General features: G+C 43.1%; 1 protein-coding gene across 10 annotated transcripts in view; it reads left to right on the plus strand.

Annotated features, from left to right (window-relative positions):
* LOC146789135 (diacylglycerol kinase delta-like) overlaps positions 1-22,984 on the plus strand; it is a 688,844-nt gene that overhangs the window by 443,037 nt on the left and 222,823 nt on the right. The window lies entirely within an intron of this gene.

Below are 22,984 nucleotides of genomic sequence, written 5' to 3' on the forward strand. Positions count from 1 at the left end.
GTCACTCACAGTGCACAGTCACACATGTCCAAACTCTAAATGTGTTTACATCTAATATTCAGGGCTAGTGACATGTATTTTCAATATTGTAAAACAGCAGTGGCTCACTAATATTAGTGCACTCTGAGACACCCTCCCATTTCTCATATGTCAAGTTTGGTTTTGATCTAAAATAAACTTTTTTAGGGATTTTGCATGAAACATAAACACAACCATTCTCTGCAAAATGCCTGGATACACTCTCAAACAGCACCCACTTTAAAAGTAAATAAAAGAAACACTGTATTTAAAACAATCTGTTTAAGAGTTATTCAAGGTTATTAGGACAAGACTCCCCTGCAGAACAGAGCTGGCTCTATCTGGGGCCCCCTAAAAGGCTGGGGCCGTGGGCCAGAGCCCACTTTGCCCATGCCTTAAAATGTCGCTGGTCCAAAAGCCTAGTGAGACACCTGCAACAGGGTATTTCCATATAGTTTCTATAAGTCACAGGGTGAATGTTGTTGGCAGAGTTTATGCATCTGCATCACACGTCTGACTTTACAGTGTCTGAAAAAAATTTCTGTTTCAAATACGTTTCACAAAAGAGAAAGCTATGTGATAAGTGTAAACCTTAAGAAAGCAGCACATAGTGCACCTTACAGGTAGCCTGATAATCAGGAGTTATGTAAGGTTGCACTCCTGCAGTGACAATTATGCACATTCCTACTTTAGAACAATCTGTCCAGAAAACATGCATACATTCCTTCACTTTCTGAGCAGATTCAAAACGTTCTCCTATATATTAAGATTAAACATATGTTGTGAGTATATTGAGCGCCGTTTGCTAAGTTAATAGGATGGCTTCAGTGCAGCTCTATCAAGTTGTTGGGACCCGACAACGCACTGAGACTTAACAATGAACGACTATTTGCTTGCTGTGATTATGAAAAGTGTTCTGGTAAGACAGCTGAGTCAATTCAGTGCTGTGTCGTCAATCATGTGGAAGGCCACACTCAACTAAAGGACTGTGAGAAGGCCGGGGTGGAGTGGGTAGAGCATCTGAAATAGCAACAAATGTTGCCTCGGGGCTTCTGCCTACATGGAAACCTAACTTCTAGTTGGACAGTCCATGGTTCAGTTAAATCCAACTCTGCAGTTCTGCCCGGGCAGATACTTAACCTCTAGTTGGACAGTCTGTGGTTGGGTTAAATCTGGTGCTGAAGCTCTGCATGGGCAGTCACTTAACCTCTCGTTAGATAATCTGAGGTTGGGATAAACCCGGTGATGAAGTTCTGCCGGGGCAGTCACTTAACTTCTCGTTGGATAATCTGAGGTTGGGATAAACCCGGTGATGAAGTTCTGCCTGGGCAGTCACTTAACTTCTCGTTGGATAATCTGAGGTTGGAATAAACCCGGTGATGAAGTTCTGCCGGGGCAGTCACTTAACTTCTCGTTGGATAATCTGAGGTTGGAATAAACCCGGTGATGAAGTTCTGCCTGGGCATTAACTTCTTGTTGGATAATCTGAGGTTGGGATAATCCCGGAAGACAGTTAACATGTAGTTGGACACTCTGGCTGAAGGTCTTTATTGGGGAAAACGTAACTTCTGTTTTGACAATCTGTGGTAGGAAAAACAACCAATGCTGAGGTTTGAAGAGTGGTTGTAATTTTTTATCGAAATATAGCACGTGAACACCAATAAAGATGTCCATGTCCTTTTAATCTGTTCATTTCATGCATGTTGTCAAATTAAATCTACTGCATAGGATCCTTGCTTATGTACTATGCTCCCCCATTTCCATCCCAGATCATCCTAAATACCTTGCATTATTATTTTTTTCTCAACAAATATATTCTAATATTACTTCTGAGCCTCTTCCCTCTAGCCTCCTTCTATCCTGGTTTCTAGGTTGTAGGGGCAGCATTACAAAGAAATGTCGTGGTTGTCTAAACTCAGAGTGCACATTTCTCCATCATATGCCCTTTTTGCCTATCTCTTGAAGTTTGTTCAATTCACAGTCATTGTTCTCAAAGGAATGGTTTCCGGCCCCTTTTCCCTTAGACAGCTGCCAACCAAATTTACGAATCTACCCCCCATCATAGAACTGTTTAATACCTTTGAAAATCTTCGGTGTCAAACCAAATGCAAGAACGAAGAAGGTCACATCCACTTCTCTGCCTTTTGCTAATCCTCCAGCCAAGACATCTCTATTAGACTTGTTGGGCACGCGCTTTCCATTGTTAAATCAAGGATCAAGATAATCACTCTTTCCAGGCATTGGACTAGTGCTTCGTTGTAAACGCATTCTTATTATCCCCTTGCTTTTGTTATGAAGCTTGTTGGCCTGTGATTTCCACTCGCCCATATTCACATGCCTATAGGCCGAGTCCGCAGCCTTCTTTTTCTAGTCCTGAGTGGCTCCAGAGTGATTAACTAGAATTGTTTTTGGTGGTGCCACCAATGACTCTGGTCGCCCCCATACCATGGATGTTGGGACCATTGATTGATGTACCATACTATTGTAAGCACCACCTTCAACTGTTTTCTATATGAGTTACTGTTCGCAACCTTTATCAGCGATTACTGCTTATTTATTGTTTTTACCAGTAATTTTGCTTTTTCCTGATCATCAAGGGATACCCACTTCATCTTCAATCTTGCAAACCTGCAGCTCATCCTTTCATTGTCAGTCCTACAACCAGGTGTTACTGTTTATCACTTTGATGATGGACTTGAGCTGCACATTTTGGATGTCCCTCAAAGAGGTATAGAAGTGTCTGGGTGCTGGACTTGCCAAGCAAGCGGGAGGGTCCAACAGGTGTGGGTTAGGATGTGCCTTTGGATTGCGATTGGTCCTATTTGCATCAGTCTTTGTTCCTTGGGGCACTGGCACAGATGAGATAAAATAAGTACTCAATGCATCAGATGCTTAGGCTGAATTATTGCCATTGGAAGGAGGAACCAGTAAAGCTCCTGTTTTCACCTGCCTATTGACTACCATAACCTGCAGAAAAGTAAATAAGAAAAACATATGGGGTTCGAGGCTACAAACTGTTTTTCCATATTTACAGAAATTGTTTTTGAGTCTAGGAATATATGACTCCAATTACATATCAATAAATTGAATAACTCACTGCCTGGAAGAGTGAACTCAGAACGGATGTAAGATGAATTATTAGAAATAAAGTGTTGCTCTAAGTTATTCTTAGGCTGCATCACTCGTCCCGACTGAAGCTGAGCCTTCGGCCTGTCCCTGTAGGCAGCATCATCGACTACCAACCCTAAGATGGCCCCCCAGGCAGCAGCAACAGCCCTACAGATAGCAGCACTGCAACTTTAACACCGCAACAGCGATATTTATGAATGTCACATTCAACTGCGTCAGCACTCCGCCCCTATATACATTATCTGAGAGAGCATGTGGAGGGAAGAAAAGATTTTTGGGTTGGTGTAGCTCCACACTGCCAGGAACTTTAGAAGGAGCTCCACAGAGAGAGAAGGTGCTATACTATGGCCACCTTAGACGCGGCCTATTGCACCACCACAAAAGGCTCAGAATTCAAACAAATGGCCACAACAATAGCACTGTTGCTTGGAGAGGAAGCATGCCCAAATAGCAAGCTGACAGTTTTCCTGGAGCACCGAAAGTCCTTCCCTTCTACCCAGAGCTTCTTTGCCCTGGCGGGCCCTGCTGCCAATCAGTGGACAACACTGGAATACGTCCTGATGGGTTAGTATATAACAGGGCCTCAGGAATTATGCAGCAGAAGAGGGCCAAATTATGCAGGAGGGTTGACCGAATCATGCAGTAAGAAAATGCAAATTCTATGGCATAATGCAGCACCTTTTCTGATAGTATTACTTCACTATTTTCTCATTTTTACACTTGTTAACTCTATCTGGGCATAGGTTGCACCTCATTAGCACCAGTTTAACACTCACACATAGCAGTTAGCAACAGAAAGGTGATCAGTCAACCATTACAATGGGCCCTCCGCTGCGCTGCTACATGTGTCTCTGCATTTTTAGTAACGTTTAAACCGTTTGAGCTAGAAACAAACTTTTTGGGGGGTAAAATCTGCAGATTATGCAGCAGATGATGGATTATGTTACAAATGCAGGAGATCCATAATTATGCGAAAAATTGCCGCAGTCGCACAATCGCATAATTCCAGTGCCCCTGTATATAATTAATGTATGTTATATTTGTTGACAGAGAAAAGCATCAGTGGAAAATAAAAGGCTACAAGGTGAGGAAGAGGCACCAAGATCTATAGTAGTGTGAGAGCTGTGGTAATTCTACAGACTGAAAGGTATTGTGAAAGGCAACCACATGGAAAACCCAGTTCAACTCCATACTGTATACTGGGCTTGCCATGTCCACGGACCCTGGCACATAACACTTGTTAATGTCAAACCCAAAACTGCAGACACATATGTGTGTCACTTAAAAGCTCTGAGTGGCCAAGAAAATACTGGTGTGCATCGTACATGTCAACAGACCTGATTGAGATGGGAGATTCCTGATTTTTAAAGCCAAAAATAGCTTTCTTTTAGACATTGGCAGACCTCGTGCAGCAGCACCTGCGGCGTGTGCTGTACTTGTTTAAGCGGGACACTTTGCAGTTGTGGTGTAAGCAGGCCACCTAAGCTTCACCACTTTTGAGGCTGTGGGCATGTCGGGAAGAGCAGTGACAGGACATCAGTCTCCCTTTCTGAGTGTCTCTAGACAATCTCACTCGGGGCGGCTTTAGAGCAGTGCGACTGGTACGGCCACACTGGGCGCTGACATGTGGAGGGGGCTCTGGCCTCAGCGGGGTGCTGTGTTTAGCAATAACTTATGATTGAAGAGATGAGGGGCACTTTTGCCTGGTTGTAGTGACAGAATTCGAGAAGGGCATCATAGGGGGGTGGGGGCACCAAAAGTGATTGTCGCACCGGGCACCACCAGTGCTAAAGCCGGCCCTGACTCACTGCTGCTGCTCACATTGTTCTGGTGAATGATGCCTACTGCAGGTTTTCTAAGGAGTGATAATCTTAGCCTTACAGTGAGATGCTCCAATTACACCTGAAAGGCGATCTCTGCCCTCTCACCCGCTGGGCTGTTTAACCCGAAAAAAGCACTAAACCTAAAACCAACTTTTACTTTGTATTTCACAACTCTGGACTTTCGCAGTAGGACAGAGGATCCCATCATCTTTTATTTGCCTTCTTCAACCAAGGGCATGTTGCATTCTGGGGCTTGAAGTTTTGCTTTGAACAGTTTCATCATGGGCTCAAAACCCCAGCATACAAAGTGCAGTTGGCTAAAATCCCAGAATTGGCCGTTAGTCGGCTATGCTTTAAAAAATCTACAAACTCATCAGCTATGTTTTAAAACTTTATAAAGTTGACTACTCCATTTAAAAAAATGCTCGTTACATATATGTAAATTCAAAAGTAAACTCTGACCCCACATTCTTTCGCTCACATCATGCATTAAAACAAGCATTAGCAATGTGATTTTTTTTGTGTCTTTTCTGTAGCTACACAACCCAATAATGTTATAACATGTAGAGCAGCAACACAACCTTCTCCAACACAAATAATACGTTAAGGGCCTATAGTAGTAGACGGAACATAATATCATTCTCTCACACATACAGGACTGGTAGCACACATGTAGTAATAAACTAAAGAGTGAGTGAGTAGCATTAAAGTACTGTTGTGTAATTTCCATAAAGTACTCTAGACAGGCACACAGGTAGCAACCTCTATGAAAGGGTTCTGAATACGTTCTCTCACCAGATGCTGTGCATTCCCAGGCTCAGAGCTGCTCCTGTTCCAAACTTTGAGGGCCACCAGTGATTTTAGGTGTCTCCTGCCTAAAATACCCTTTGGTTCAATGTTAGTCAGTGGAGAAAATACATTTCCCAGATTTCTCTTTCATTATCTCCCTCTTTCTTGTTTCGAAATGTTGGCATGAATGCACTTTACAAAAACTGTGAAACATGATATCAGCAAGAAAGACAATGACACTAGTCGTCTTACTCAAGATCTCAGAATCGATGCCTGAGGTGCGGGTGTGAGGGTGAGAGACGAGTAACGAATCTGCAAATCTAAGCACAAAAGTAATGCCTCGTTCCCTTGGCTAACCGCTTGAGCCGGCATGATCATTCCCACTTCCGGGACGGTAGCAGGTGGTAGTAAACCCTATGTTTGGCTGCTTGCCCTACATGCATTAAGTAAGAGCCAAAGCTTTGACTAGCGTTGTATCTTGGACATCTCCCAGCACCTCTCCGTGGTGGTGATGACACTGCAGATCCTGCCGTTAGGCCGCCCTGAATGTCTGGAATGAAACCCGGCGAGTCCCGCCCAGTCGCTATTTTTACTTCTGCTTCGGCGACAGCGAATGTTCGCTCAACCCATTTTCCTAGCTTCAGTATTTCAATTTATCTAAAGACAAAAAACAAGTTTTATCAATTGAGTGGCATCCTATTTACATAATGTGGGAGTGCCGTAGGGAGGAAGTAAGATACGACTTTCAGAATGGCATGCAATTATGAATAATGAGTCATAATAGCTTGAATCACAGACTACATCTACCTAATATGCAATTAAAATATAGGTCATCTTACTATTTTGGTCTGAAAGATTTGTGTGACCATAAGGCTGAATTGCTGGCCCTAGGGTTGAAATACTAAAGATATATAAGACGGTACGAAACCTCAGACCAACCTGTCTCTGATCCCACACATGAATGAAGTCATAAGGAGCACATTCTATACAATACAGACCTTGTGACTCAACTTCATTCACCTGGGATACAGATAGAAACTACAGGCCAGTCTCGCCCTTGGGATGTCATGGATTAACAAAGCAAATGTCCTACACTTAGAAGCTTCTTGCCAGTGGCATCTGGCAGGGAACGCGGGTGGTGGGGCATTAGGGGGACAAAATATATATTTTTTTAAAACACTTACCTCCTCACAGCCGCTGACCGCCGGCTCTCCTCCGTCGTTGCTTCGACCCGGAAGAAGGAAACACACAGGCTCCCCTTAGCCAATCACAATACTGCAATGCAGCATTGTGATTAGGGCTCCCGGTTTTATGGTATTTATTTTTTGGCCATTTCCGTCTGTATTTATCCATATTTTATTTTTTGGCTATTTTATCTGTATTTATCCAGATTTATTTTGCGTTTTGCGAATAAATTAAGTTGTAAAACTGTACATTTCCATATCTATTCAACTGATAGACTTGCACCTCTTACTTTGATGTCTGTCGTGTTTTAGCTATTTAAGCTGCCAAATATTACATAACAATACATCCACTGGCAAATACTAGCATTATACCATAAATGTCTTATTTAAAGACATGTCATCCTGTTTTTTAATTTCCCATGCTGTTCATCTGCTCAGCTGCTGGCCTATAATTCATGAAAGACAGCACGTAGAGTCACTTAAAAGAAACAACATTTTTTGTATTTATCCACTTTTAAAAATAAATACAGAGAGAAAACACATTGTCTTCTGTCTGTATTTATCTGTAAAAATCCGTAAAAACGGAAAACAGGGAGCCTTACTTGTGATTGGTCTGAGCGCCGTGGTTCAGCGCTCTGATGGGGAATCGGAGCCTGTGCATGTTCCTAAACCAGGCTGTGTATTACAGCATTGGTGGGGAACATGCAAAGTGTGCATGACTGTTTGGCCGGCCCAAGACGGTGTGCAAACCACTCCTCCAAGGCTCTGACACCAGCCCCGCCCTCACGCAGCGCCGTAGCTACGAAAAATAAAATGATAATAACAGTGTTATTATCATTTTATTTTTCCTTTTTCGTGCTCTGAGAGCAGTGGGGCGATGCTCCTCCTTAGCAGTGAAGCCGTCCCTGCTCCTTGCTCAATGCTATGCAAATTGGAAAGGATCGACAGCACCGCAGCAAGACTGTTCTAGGACCACTGGAAGTCTGCGATGATTCTGCGGGTGTGGCATTTTTCCCATAATCATGGATTTGCCGCATTTGCCACATAATCCATTCTCTGTGGCATAATTTGCAGATGTTAACAAAAAAAATGTTTCTAGTGCAAACGTATCCAGAGTTACTAAAAGTGTGGCAATACTTGTTGCTGTGCAGCAGAAGGCACTTCACAAAGGTTAACTGATCACCTTTCAGATGCATATTGCTGTATTTGGGTGTTAAACTAGTACTAATAAGGTGAAAACTTTGTCCAGACAGTGTTAACATCTGGAAAAATGAAAAAATAATTATCGGATACTATCAAAAAACGTACCCCCTTGTAACAAATAATTAGCATTTTCTTGCCGCATAATTTATTAAACACTGCTGCATAATTTGGTTCTTCCTTTCTGCATAATTCCAGGGGCCCTGCTGTTACTACACCTTCATGCAAGGGAACAAGTTACACCAGAGTTCATGCATTGCGCTGGTGCTCTGCCTTTAAGGCACTGTGCATCACTTACAAAGACATCCAAGGAAAGTTCTGCAGATCTGCATGGAAAATTCCGCAGACAGGCCCTAAGCAGAACACCTCGTCTAATCATTCCATTCTACAGGAAAAAGAACATTGTAAGAAGAGCATTCACAGTGTTTTCGGGAAAGCTTTGGGACTCGCTGCCAGATAAGGTTGCCATTTGGCACTTTTTAACAGTATTTTTTAATGTCTGTAACCTGTGTAAAAGCTAGGAAAATCACCTACATCCGGTATTTTGCCCAATTAATAAAACAGCAAAAAAATTTAAATGTGCTCTTGAGCTGCCTCAATGATCCCTGACTGACATAAATAAATATCTGGTGCCAACAAGGGTTTTAATTGGGCCAGGTCCCTCTGGGTCTCAGACCCAGTAGTAATTAAATATGGAGGTTGAAACGAGTCCCTATCAGACCCTATATTCATGTCCTTATCTTTAGTGGCAAAAACACTGTTCGGATTCTGAACGATGAATGTAAAAAACTTTAAGTTAATCCATGTCAGCGATTTATTTCCTATTTATATTTCACATCATTTACCTAATGTTGCATTCCCTAAGATTGTTAGCTATTTCTACAGCATTGCTTCTGTATTTGCTTCTGTATTTTGTTGTGCACATGTTGCTCATGCATTGTGCATACTTTGAACTGAGTCACCACCAGTTGTTTATAATGGGCCATGATTGAGAGTTCTGGAGTTGAGGCTGAAGGCAGTTTGATGTTCTCACAGTGCTTGTAAGTGGGACAGAAAGATGTCAAAATACATGGTCAGTCAGTCCTTGGCCTCTCTGCTGAGCTCCTAGAGCAAATGCCATGTATTCCAGGTGCAGCTGTGATTCTGTGCACATGTGTGTGCAGGAGGTCCACAGTTGCAATAATATTGACAAGGCAAAGGTTCTTACAGGTGAGTGTGGGTGGGGAAGTGAAGGGGATGTGATGTGAGAAAATGCATGCAGGAGCGACTGAAAAGAGGGTCCTGGAGAGGAAAGAGATGAGGTGCAAGATATGCAGATGGTTGAATTGTGGAGAAAAAAGGGTGTACATGTCTGAAATAGAATGAACATTACAGGAGTGATTGAGAGACTCTGAACACAAGTACCCTTTCCACAGCTGCTGCTGCTCTGCGCTGTTGTTTGTTGAATAAAATAATCTGCAACAGGACCTGATTGGGAAACTTCTTTATATCCAATTACAAAAAGAAAGGGAAAACAAAGGACACTCCAAACTACTATTCATGTTGCTGAGGTTCTGACTAAAACCTTTGGATTATAGTGACTCTACTTGGGTGTGCTCAGGTGTATTTTGACTTTGTACGTTGCCTTGGGACTCGTCCCATGGTTGTTTATACCCTGATGGGTGGGTATTGTTGACACCGTGACAGCACCTCTATATGCGATTCGAAATATATATGTACATTTGTGTGTTTTACTGTATTCGTGGATGTGCAGATCATATATGCAAAAACCCATGTCTTTTGTGATTGTACTCTTTCCACAGATCTCAGTCAGATTTAATTCACAATTTTAGAGGTAAAATATTTTAAATATTATTTACAACAAAATCATTGTTATTACTCGTTTATCGTAAACAGCTAACCACCATTCACAAATCCAATAGCCCTGGCTGGTTTTAGGTGTATATCAGTTGTTATGTTATATATCTGTATGCTATAACAGAAAGCTCAGATAGGATAAAAACCTACCAGTCAGGTGGCACGCTGTGGCAATCACAGAAATCTAGAATAAGTATTTAAGAGACATCCTTAATTACATAAGCCGCACCCCTCTTAGAGACCCGCACACTTTTTTCATCCCACTTAAAGCCTTTGGACCAACTGCACTGCCAGCTAATGTGTAAAGCATACAAAACACCTGAAGTTCAGAGAAGAACCGAAGATCAGGCTGTTCTTGAAATAAGGGGAAAGAAAGCAAACTAGCTGATCAACCTCAAAATCAGAGCTGAACACCAGACTCAAGATCCCCAGGACAGACACACTGCAGTAAGGCCAGTTCCAGGAAAGTCTTCACAAACTCCTATAAGTGGGCACCACCTTGTCTGACTATGGAAAGTGCAGGCCCTGAAATAGGCTTACACTTCTCTGGGTGGGCGTCCTGACTGGCCCACCCACAAAAGTCTGCCCTGATTGCTCGCTGCATCTAACTACAGATTGAATGCACAGAAACATTAATATCAGGGCAACCCATCCTCAGGAAAGTCAAACAATTTCTATCAATCCCAAACAGGTTAGAGAGGTCTAGATTCCAATCCACAAAAGGATCCGCCACCCAGCGCGATGACTGGCGCTGAAAAATATCATAAACTGTGAGATCATTGAGCCTGGGCTCCGCCAAAGCAAACCTTACTTGCTAATATTTCAGAAGATAAGACCTAGGCTAGTGTATGGAAATCACATCCTTTGATCCTTCATATCAAGTCAAGTCTTTCGAGTTCAACAGACTCTACTCCTCCCATATCCTGGATGCTCTGAGTTAGCTCTGCCTGGAGGTTCTCAAACTCCTACCCCCTCCTGCCTGTCCCAATTTGTTTTTCAAGGCCCTGTGCCTGTAAGAGAGAGGCAGCTTTCGGAATGTGAGGCTGCATGTGGTCAGTAAGCATATCCATAATCAGTGCTTAATTTGAGCCGGTGGTTTCCGGTGCCCAGCACCGGCACTTAATCATCAACACCTGCACTTTTCATGAGCACCAGTTAAGGACACATTCATTTTTGATAGGCACAGGAAGATTACGTGATTTGCCTAGAATCACAGGATGTTGAGCCAACACTGAGACTCAAACCTAGTTCTTCAGCTCTGAATCCGGCAGCCCTGGCCATTACACCACACCCTCTCCCCACTTTCACTGTTAGTAGTTGGTTCTGTTTTAGACGGCGCTAACAGGAGAAATAGGCTGGTGCAAGCCGCCCCCTGACGAGAGCCCCGGCACTTATTTTTTTACAAATTAACCACTGTCCATAACAAGCTAAGTCTTTCCTCCATGTGTGGATTCCTCTTGTTAATTGAAACCACCTCAGAGAGTGCCTTTGTGCCCAATTTGGTGGAACTGTACCAGATTGCAATGTCAGCAACTTACCTGTGCCTGCAAAGTGTCCCTGATTTTGGAAACATGTCAGGCGTTGGGACTATCATTGTATAGAACATCCTTCCAGGCCTTCGGGTGAAACCCTGCATTTCACTGGTAGCTAATTTCATGCAATTTGGAGCAGGGTGCCAGTAAACACCAACATGCTTTAAAATGTCTCCAGCACTGGTGTTCATTTAATTGTATGACAATCTATGTGGCAATAAGTCATAACATTTATAAGCAAGCACTGCTTAATTTGTGCATGCGCTTCCAGGTGTTGGGCACCAGCACTAATTTAGGGGATCAGAACTTATTTTTCACCATCAGACTTTGACCCCCAGCGAATGAGAGAAAAGCAGAAAAGGGAGAAAGGAGGACAAAGATAAACACAGAAACAGTGACAACGGGAAGAAGCAGGGATGAAAACGAAACAACAAGAGTAAGATAAGGAGAGAGGAAGTGTATGATGGTGGAAGAAAGATGTGGAATCGGGAATAGGCAGCCTTGGTATTGAGCACTCCATTATTGGACGGCACGGGCTGCGGTCTTATAAGAAAGACATTGGGACTTCGCAGTTATTGTTTTTGAAAATTAGGCACTATAAACAATGAAATGAATGAAAAGAAATTAAACGTCATTTGTAAAGTGCATGCCTACTAAAAGGAGTGTCCCGGCGCGAAATAACAGTTTTTCTACTCAGTAAACCAATGGGTGAAGAACATCATTAGATGTCGAACAGCCACGGTTTTAGGATCTTTCTGAAAATTGAGAGATCCGGATTGGCTCGAAGTTCCAATGAATGCTTCATTGGAAATTCAGAAAGAAAAACAATATCCATTAAAAACAACTACAAAAACTCATAAGGTTCTGTAACAAAACAATGCTATCAATTTTAGTTTAACACCAAAGCGAAAGGCAAAGGATAAATCCTCCCTCATATTTGAACCACTTGGAACTCCGCAGTCGCACACCAATCTCCATGTCTAGTGTCTTCTTGTTATTTGCATCAAACTGAAAAATAATTCAGGGAACGAAAAATACCCCACAGCCTCAATCCAGAAAGACCTTTGCAAATCATTCCCTCAAGTGTCCTGGTGCACTCCTTCTTGCATCTCTTCGTTTGCTTTATGCCTCTTGCATGGCTAAGATGTTGTTCGCACAAAACAAACTCAGCCACTTGTAGGCACTCCCAGTGTAACACAAGCATTGGCAAAGCCAATAGGTTGGGCATTAGCTGTCAGCCTTTTGGCTTTGTCAGTGCTTCTCTTGTTTTTTCATCCATGGCTTTTGTAAAGCTTTATTGGGGGAGCTGCCAGGCCCACACCCACATTAGTAGATCATTAGCTAAAAGCAAGAATATTTGTTCTCAAAAAGCACACATTGCCACAGTAGCCTGTGACACTGAAGGGAACATCTTTGCCTGTGCGGTGTTATTGTGAAAGAAGAGAATGCCATCACTCAGAGCGATGTTAGCCAATGACTTACCCTTTGCCCCGCACTGCAGTGAGCTGAAATAAAATGTGATTGACACGACAGAGTCATCAAATCAAAAAGACATACGGACCCCAGGAAATGTGCCCAGGATCATGCACTTCGGCCAAATGGAGACGTCGGGACTGAAAACACATCTCCAGAATCTGAGGCCTGCAATGTAGCCACAATGCCGCTTCTCCTTTTCTCACTCTCCTCGCATTCCTTTATCTAGTAAATTGGAAAGGATGAATGACCTTTGTGTATTTTCCTGCTGGCGTGTTTTGTGAGACGCATTGCCTTTCAGACCCCACCGTTTTTGTTGCTGCGTTTCTTCCAATCTATAACCCATGTAATGTGGGCAGATACATCTCAGACTTGCTCACCTAAACTCCATTAAAAAAAAGATTTTTGGATAAAAGTTGCCTGTGATGACGTGGATTTCTTTTGGTCCTTAAACAACTTGTTTCTATTACTCACTTTTCATGCTGTCTTTAGCGATATCCTAGAACACCATTCTTTCTAAATGCTCATGTGATTGGCTTCTGACTGTTCTCAAATGTCTGGTACCGTCTGATTGGATGACTGCCTTCATAGGACATGCACAGTGGCTGGCGAAACAGGGGACAATTTCACTTTCTTACTGTTTCTGAAATGCCAGTGTGGTAGGCCAGTGTATTGTATCCCACATCTGTAAAGAGAAACCATTAATCAGGACTGCTTTCCGTTGGAGGGAAATACAGTGAGTGGAACTTATTGGAGACGTAGAATGTGTAAAATGCTCCAAAGGGTTGTACTACTGAGTATTGACATCAACAACCTCAAGATGCAAGAATATCAAAAGGTAATTGCATAGAGAGAAGTATGTATTTACTATTCCTAACTCCAAATCTATGGACCTTGAAGATGCATGTACCACGTAGGTTCACATATGGGGAGTTAACTATAGAAAATCTAGACTAACCTGGTGGTATTTTTCCCCCTCAATATTGTGCTGTTGATATTCGTTTCCACCGATATTTGGGGTATTCAACACTTTAAGCCACTCAATTGGTAGCACTTCCAAAGGATTTCAAGCAATTCTTTAAACGTTTTTTAAAACCTTTTCACTCCTTTTGAAAATGAGAGTTTGCCATGTTTTTAAAAACAAATAGGAAGAGAAAATGTTTTCTAAATATGTCTGCAAAATAGTCCCTTTCACAGGCTCTTGCGAGGTTGTGGTAATAACTTTGCTGTCTGCCTCACACTGTTCCTGTTGGGCATAGTTGAGAACCTTGGTAAGTCTGTGTAATTTTGTCAATTGAGTGAAGTGCAAACATTGCAAACTGAGACAAAATTTTGAACCTACCCCCTCAATAAATGTCTGTTTTATAAATCAGTCTCTATGGCCTCGTTTATGGTTCGACTGGTTAATACCAGTACTTAATTTGTAAAAAAAAAATAAAAACGAAGTGCCAGGGCGCTTGTCATGAACCTACTGCAGCTTGCACCACCAATCGCCCCTGCCAGCGCTGCCAATGACAGTCCCATCACAACTAACCATCACACTCATACAAGCGTCACTCTACATTAAAAGTGACGAATGCATGCCGACCACGCTATTCTTACGGCTTTGGGTATTAGTGATTTTAATATATATTTAATTACTGAACAACTTTTGTTGTGTTCCTCACAAAATTATACAAACAGGGCCTCACAAAGTTATACAAACAGCGCCACCACGTGGCAGGCTGTTATAAAAGCTGGTGTTGACAATAAAGTGCCGTTGCCAAGCACATGAAACCACCGGCTCAAATTAAGCACTGGTTAATACTGATATGCATTGATCACCATGGGCACTTCCACCAAGCGGTTTCACTAGTGCCTTAGAATGCTGTGCTGCAGTTAAAAGCACTATGGTTAGATGGGCTTTTATAGCTTCATTGGACTAGCGTGAGTGCCTACATCGGACTAAGCAAGAGGTGAGTGTGGCTGGCCTTTGGGAAGCACATCCCTCGGCTCTAGCGAAGGTCAGGCCTAGCGTCAGACCAGGACCTGAGGCACTGCAGCCAGCAGGCCTCAGTTAGACACCATGGTGCGAGGGGCACTGTGCATAGTAGAAAGCTGAACTGGTCCTGTTCACCTGAGAGATGGGGTACAGCTGGTACCCCGTACGTAGGGGATGCCGCTTTCAATACTCTGGTGCATAGAAACAGGAGGAGGTTTAAGGACACATCCACAGTCTAAGGGCAGTAACTGACCTGTAACACAGCCCGGTGCAGTGAGAAGAGGGAATTTTCAAATGTAAAGGGTTGGGCCAAGGAAAATAACTTGAGTGAGATGTTTTCACCTGGGCGAGAATTCAATGAAAACTAACCAAACCCAAGTGAAAGCTGACACACAGATGCCAAGTATTTTAAGAATGACAGAATGGAAATGTTTTACCTTCTGTTCTTTGTTAATTAAAGTAGAAATGTAATGAAAGAATCTGAGAGTGCAAAACCATCTGTGAAAACACTGTAAATAACTATCTGCATATTTAGAATTATTTTATATTAATAATTCGCCGTCTTCTGGAATTAGATTATAATTTAACCATTTGCGAACAGTTTCGAAAATAAAAGTGACTTTTGACTTTGAAATATAAATTGTCTGCTTAACATTTTTACAGCAATTAACAATGGCCCAAAGGGATTCACTAGAAGGGAAATCACATACAATACATCTGAAATGAATCACAACAAAAAACAATATAACCACATAAATAGAAATCAAGCTGCATTGATTCAATCTGAATAATTAAATATATGTAAGGCAGCATGAATGTACATTATGAAAGTGCTTGATGAAGTGCAGAGTGAACACAAAGTGCTTGTGATGTGTAAAATATAAACGATGCAAGGTGAAACACAAATAAGGAAAAAACAGTGGCAAAAATGAAAGCATGCAAAGTTACAGTGCATGAATCAGGGAAGTCCACTTTCAGATTATCGTGACACAATAATTATCCATTTCTCTGCCGGGATTGTCACCAGGACAAGAAAAGCACTAGATATGTGATTGCTGCCTATAATAATTCCAGACAGTAATTGGTCTCTATTGCGAGTGATCCTCAAAATGAGGTGTAACAGCCGTTGTGGAGATCGGAAGCCTCCAAATTCAGTGATACAGTAAATGAGAGCAAAATCTGCCAGAAAGCCAGACCAGAAAAAGGACGGTCTGTGAGGAAAGATTTCCTCCAGCAGGAAGGGAAAAGCCAGAATGAAAGGCTCACACCATATTCACACAGCATGCTTTACACACCCCTTAAATATGGTGCAGCCTTAATCTGGAGCAAATGATGTAACCCCACAGAATTATGAACTGGATGAGTCCTTGCTATCTCTATCCTCTGATCAAACCTTTCCCTCCTAATCGATGTCTGAGGACTTCTGGTGCTGCTCTGGCTATAGTCCCCAAAATAACTAGAGCACATATGGGGGGTCGCTCGCTATAGTCCCCAAGATAACTAGAGCACATATGGGGGGTCGCTCGCTATAGTCCCCAAGATAACTAGAGCACGTATGGGAGGTCGCTCGCTATAGTCCCCAAGATAACTAGAGCACGTATGGGAGGTCGCTCGCTATAGTCCCCAAGATAACTAGAGCACGTATGGGAGGTTTCTCGCTATACTCCCCAAGATAACTAGAGCACGTATGGGAGGTCGCTCGCTATAGTCCCCGAGATAACTAGAGCACGTATGGGAGGTCGCTCGCTATAGTCCCCAAGATAACTAGAGCACGTATGGGAGGTCGCTCACTATAGTCCCCAAGATAACTAGAGCACGTATGGGAGGTTTCTCGCTATACTCCCCAAGATAACTAGAGCACGTATGGGAGGTCGCTCGCTATAGTCCCCGAGATAACTAGAGCACGTATGGGAGGTCGCTCGCTATAGTCCCCAAGATAACTAGAGCACGTATGGGAGGTCGCTCACTATAGTCCCCAAGATAACTAGAGCACGTATGGGAGGTTTCTCGCTATACTCCCCAAGATAACTAGAGCACGTATGGGAGGTCGCTCGCTATAGTCCCCAAGATAACTAGAGCACGTATGGGAGGTCGCTCGCTATAGTCCCCAAGATAACTAGAGCACGTATGGGAGGTCGCTCGCTATAGTCCCCAAGATAACTAGAGCACGTATGGGAGGTCGCTCACTATAGTCCCCAAGATAACTAGAGCACGTATGGGAGGTCGCTCTTTAGGTTATCCAGTTGTAAAACTGTGGGACTCTCTCCCTGTCAATCTGAGGCAGGAACGGTTCTGAAATAATCTACCGGAAGGAACTAAAAACGTGTTTTTCTTAGACAATCTTAATATCTTCTTTCCTTTAGGCAGCTCAGCTCAGGTCATTGTTGAAGTGTGGAACCTCAACGTGGTGACACTTCGTTTGGAGTAACCATTGAGCTCTATAAAGGAGATAACATAACATAACCCCTGTCTCCCTGGAGAATTTAGATTTTTCACAACCTGGTGGGCAGAAAATCTGGATTTTTATTAAAGACACGGAGGCTAATATTATGCAAATTCTCCTTTATTGCCACAGCTCAGCAGTAACAATGAAGAGAACATAGAACTTGTGAACATTCTGTAAAACAACATAAAGACCGTGAGCACACAGCCATCATCCTTCTTTGTTGCTGCTGTCTTCATTGTTACTGCTGAGCTGTGGCAATAAAGGAGAATTTGCATAATGTTGGCCTGCGTGTCATGCCATAAAATTGAATGCTTACACAATCATTACCCATAGGCACCAGATAGGGCAAGGGCCGATGGTTCTACTGCTCAGGCAAATTGTTGAGTAAACTTTTAAATTAAACAAAAAGCAACTCACCTCGCTGATCACAAGAAAATAAGCCTTGGGATTCACCCCCTCGCACTAACGTGCAAACAGTGGCTCTTTCAGAGCATCCAGTTGGCATTTTAAGGGACCATATAATGATGACATCACAGAACGTCTCAAGGACTTACCATAAGTTATGAATCAAAGGGAGACATTGTTGGCGACGATCAGCGATTCGATTCAGAATGGACAAAAGAGGACATGTCTGCCGCTTTGAATATGTTATTGTATAAAATGAAGTCACAGCAGCTCTTAACACTCAACCACCCATCTTCTGAATATGCTGATGACAGCAGGTCAGTCCCTTTAAAGGGGCCATTCACTGAAAATAGTCTCAATAAGCATTACAACCAATCCTGACGTCATCAAAGTGGTATTTTGAAATCCCCATCATTGGTAATGGCTGGCAATGTGGGATTGGAAATAGAAAAAAAAGAACGTTTGTGTTTTTCACTGAATGACTCCTTGAATGCAGCGGGAATGGGACTGACTTCATGGTATGGAAACAAGCTGGAACACTCCTTTTGAATCAGCCACGTGGCATCGAGCATTTACAAAACAGCACCTAACAAAGCCATCAGTAACGAAATCTTTTGAGATATTAGGGCACGCACACCTGATGCTCCCCAAGGTTCTAGGCTTCTCGTTAGTATTTTTCAAGAAAGAAGCCAAACAAGTAAAGCAATTCCTGTTGCAACTTGTTGTAGTGGAAATAGTTCCCCCAGCATACAAAGGACTCGTGGTAGCGCATTATTGGTTAGGGGTCAATGTAGGCAACAAGGACTAGTATCTCATTTTCTATCAGTTGTAGTCTACCAACTGCAATGCCCTTCGGGCACTGGAATAGCCTTCCTGCACTGGTGGATGACTCCAAATTGTTGCTTGTGGGCTCTGTTCCAGTACTCAGCCCCTAGGATGTTCGAGGGGGCATGCTCCACGCCACGCTGGACAGAAGCTTGGGAATGATGGGCTTAATACAAAGGGTATGTTCCTGATGTAGGCAAGCAGGTACTGCATGGGAACAGTCTTACATGTCTGAGTAACTGCATTAATTAGATTTACTGGGCAGTTGTCCTCGGTCTCTTATGACATATCCTCGGGGTCTCTTGTTGCTGGCCATAGTGGGCTTTCTGCTCAAAATCGTTAATAATGCGCTCAGAACGGAAGCATCAAAGGCAGTTCTCCAGGTGTGGTTCCATTTTAGGTGAGGCGGGAAACTTTCCGCTCCAGGCACTAAATAAGAACTACAGGTCAATTTGGTAAGAGGCTGGTAAGTGTTACTTTCCAGTTGCCAATACGCATGTGTATATTTTGTTTTCTGGGGACCTGGCAGGGAGTTCAGCCCCAGTGGGTTATCTTGCAGGGTTTTTTCTTTGGGTTTTAGCCTGGCAGGGGACAGACAAGGTTGCAGGCTTTCTTCACTGGAACTTCCTTTTCAACTATGCTGGTTGTGTATTCAGTGGCGTAGCTAGACATTTGGCCGCCCTTGGCTGTCCCTGCCTTTGCCGCTCCACAACGGCTGCGGTGTGAGCGGGGGTGGGGGGATACTGACCATTCCTGCTTTTGCTGCCCCGCAATGGCCGCAGGTAGAAGCGGGGGGAGATCGTTGCCCCCAAAACTCGTGAAGCCTGGGGCGGACCGTCCCCCTGCCTCCCCTTTGGACAATTCTTCTTTATAGAATTTCCTCTTCTGCCTGGGATTGCATTGTCTCCTGAAGCACCTGCTTTTGTAAGTCTAGCCTTTGAGACAGCTTCAGCTATCGCTCCAGACAACAGATTTTCCAAAACATTCATACATATTATACACACATAGAGGGATTTGGTCAGTAAGCTTCATCCATTGGCCTGTTTAATTGTCATTCATATTTCCGTTCCGCCTACCAGAGCATACAGTGTGGAGCAGTGGGTCAGCCCACTTTACTCACTGGCTCCCTTTATTTTGAGTAACTGTACAAAGCCTGGTCACATTGTTCACATGCATCTAAAATAGGGCATTACTCTTCCATGAGAAAGCTTATTCAAAGTGTGTTTTTCTATATTATCCTAAATATTGGCTATTCAGTTTGTTTGTACTTCGAGAGACGAGATGGTGGTTTATTTTCTCTCTCTTTTTTAAAGTTGCTTGTATGAAGTGCTCGGTGACATTGTAACATTGATGTTGGCTGTGGTCTGAGTTGTTCGTCGGGTGGTGATTTATCTTGTCGGCTTCAAAAATAATAATTGAAAAATGCATGGGCATTAAAAAAAAATGTATAACTACTAAAATAGACACATTATTGAATGTTTTCTTAAATGTAAAAAATGTAATCAAGTGTGTAGCCCAGCTTTAGGTGGTGGCATAACTTCTTTCATTCGATTTTTTGCCAGATTCTTGCAATAAAAAATATTGGCTTTGTCAATGCTTGTTCTTAGAGTGGGCCTTCTGGGTGGGTCTCCAGACAGAGGGGCACTTGAACCTTTGAGGAATGCACACATCCATCATCGCACCAAAAAGTGCACATATGTACAACTCATAAATGTTTACTTCAAACACACTAAGGGTGGAGAAATGATATCAATCTTACATGAGGCTGACTTGACTGTACCTGGGGCTTAGGAAAGCTGCACATGCTACCTATAAAAACTGTCATTGACGACCACCAACAAGTTTCCCATTTTTTAAGACGTCAAAGATCTCTCACCCTAAAAAGAAGATTTCAGAGGGGACAGTTTGGGGGTTTCCCCTCCTCAGAGCAATGTTTTACCTGCGGGGCTACGGAGTCATTATCTGGAAAGTGTCACCACCGTTTACACAAACTAGGGGAACTCGCAAAAGAAAACATTTACAAACAGCAGGGTGGGACATCTGGTACTCACACCTGCAACCTTTCATCCCATTTTTCTCGTTATCTTTTTTTTATCATCAGGATTGCTTGATTGGAAGATGTGGCATTAAATGCGGCCCCGATGAGATTTTTCTGCATATTAAGTGGCTCCGTAGCATATATTACTTACTCATTAGTACATGAAATAAACTCTGGGACTCTGTTTTGCTGTACTGTGTACTTCCGCTGCGCCCATCACGCCTCAGAGTGCCAGCAGACACCTGTTGTATCTCAGCATTAGCTCTACTGACACATAGCAGCCATTCCAGAGTGGCTGCTAGTCAGCGGGTGCTAACCCTGAATGTACATATATAGCACCTCTCTGCTGTAGGAAATACATCTAAACGGTCCCGTTCCTTCATCGCGCAGTGTTTTGAGCCTCCTTCTCCTTACAGTGTGACGTCGTCCATCTTCCCTTCTACGTTATATTTTTACTGCACAGGAACAGCTACCATTCGGTTACTACGTGCTTTATGGACCCCGAGCGCGTAACACACAGGCCCCTGCAGGGCAGGGGTGTCCCAGCCCTCCAGGGAGCCCCCAGACCTTCAGGGGGGACCCATTCAGTCCACGACCAATGCATGTCTGTGAGACAGGCCCCCCTCCTTACATTTTGCAAGGGGGCCCCAACATTTTGCGTTATGCCGGAGATTTACAGGAGCGGCTCCTTCAATTGAGCGGAGGAGCGTCACCTCAGCTGAAAAATAAAACAGTGATAACATTTATTTATTACTGTTTTATTTTTCAGCAACGCGTCATGAGACAGGGCGGGGCCTACCTTTTGTTTCTTATGTGTTCCTGCTTCCCACAGTTCCGAGACAGGCAAAGGCCTTGCAAATGTGTTCTAGTGTTTTGATGAAGAGGTTGATTTGATTTTGGAAACATCAAGCTCCGAGGCCCTTCTGCCCCAGGTTAGGGCCTTAATACTTGTTTAGATCATGTCCATAGATGCCTCTTGATCCTGCTGAAGGCTTCTCAATTCTGCTCATCTCAAGGCCAGAAGTGAATGGTTCACCATCCCACTGGTGGTCTGTGCTCTAAATATATAATACACTAAACATACAGAACCGCTCACAAACCGATGGTATCCGCGCCACATAGGTTATTAGAAGGGAGAGACTGGGCAGACCGGACATCCCAGTAAAAGCGTGATTCCACGTGGATGGAGTGACACAACTTTTAATCTAATAACGACATACAAAGGAGCAGCTACCTGCCCTTTATTTAAATAGAATAGGGTAATTCCCAGTTCTGTTTACACCAGGGGATGACACAGCCCTGAAGAAAGTCCTAGCACCAATTTATTTGGGCACACAAGGACTGAAACATGTTGGCCCTACGGTCTTAGGACCATCATTTTGCATACGACCCTATTATTCACTATTTTAATATTCCTGTCAGACCCAAGAATAAAGGGATACAGGGGTCTAACAGTGAATTTTTAATCTTTATCCCCCTGGTCTGGTATATTATCTAAGTTCTCCCTGAAATATTGGTCGAGCCCACCGCGACTTATAGGGGTCGCGGTGTCCCGATGATGAAGCATGACATCACTAGGGTGTGTGAGGGAAAATAAATAAAAGAAAGGTCTTTTCCTACACCACTCCATACGTGGTTGCTTCACTTAGGGACATCACAGCGCCTCTTCCTCTTTTCTTACAATCAATAACTTGATAAGAACAATAGTGGAGTACTTTAATGTGATTAAGGTCTGTGCTCTATGCCATAGAAGCTAAGCACTTTTAAACCCTAAGCATATCTTGCTCCACATAGATCTAAGCAATCTTCAGTCCTGTAGCCTTTTCCCACAGGGGTCCCAGCATTCTTCAGTCCTGTTCCTTTCAGCCTACCCTTATTTACAGGTTGATGTATTCTTGAGATGCACAGAAGTCAGAATTTGCATTCAAACTGTTATTTGTGTTCAGATGATACAAACCAACCACAAGCAGGCGTTGATATTTGTGCCTATGTACATGCCATAACACATCGAGGACAGTACTAAAATCAGGTCAAACATATTGCTTTCATTTGCAGTCATTTTAAAGAAATGTAAAGGTGATTTTTGTTTTGTTTACTTTTGTTGGATTTGAAATAATTTACCATTTTTAAAAAAGTTCTGGTTTTATTGAGGGGTTAGGGAGCTTTCTATCTAATCAGAGGAGCTCTGAGCGGTTCAGAGATCCCTGTGGCGCGCCTAAGTACCTTCCAATTAGGTAGCGTGTTTGAAAAGAAAAAAGCTAAGTGAAAGGAAGTTTGGCTGCTG

The sequence above is a fragment of the Triturus cristatus genome, chromosome 10 (genome assembly GCF_964204655.1).
Source record: "Triturus cristatus chromosome 10, aTriCri1.1, whole genome shotgun sequence".
In the NCBI taxonomy this organism is placed as follows: Eukaryota; Metazoa; Chordata; class Amphibia; order Caudata; family Salamandridae; genus Triturus; species Triturus cristatus.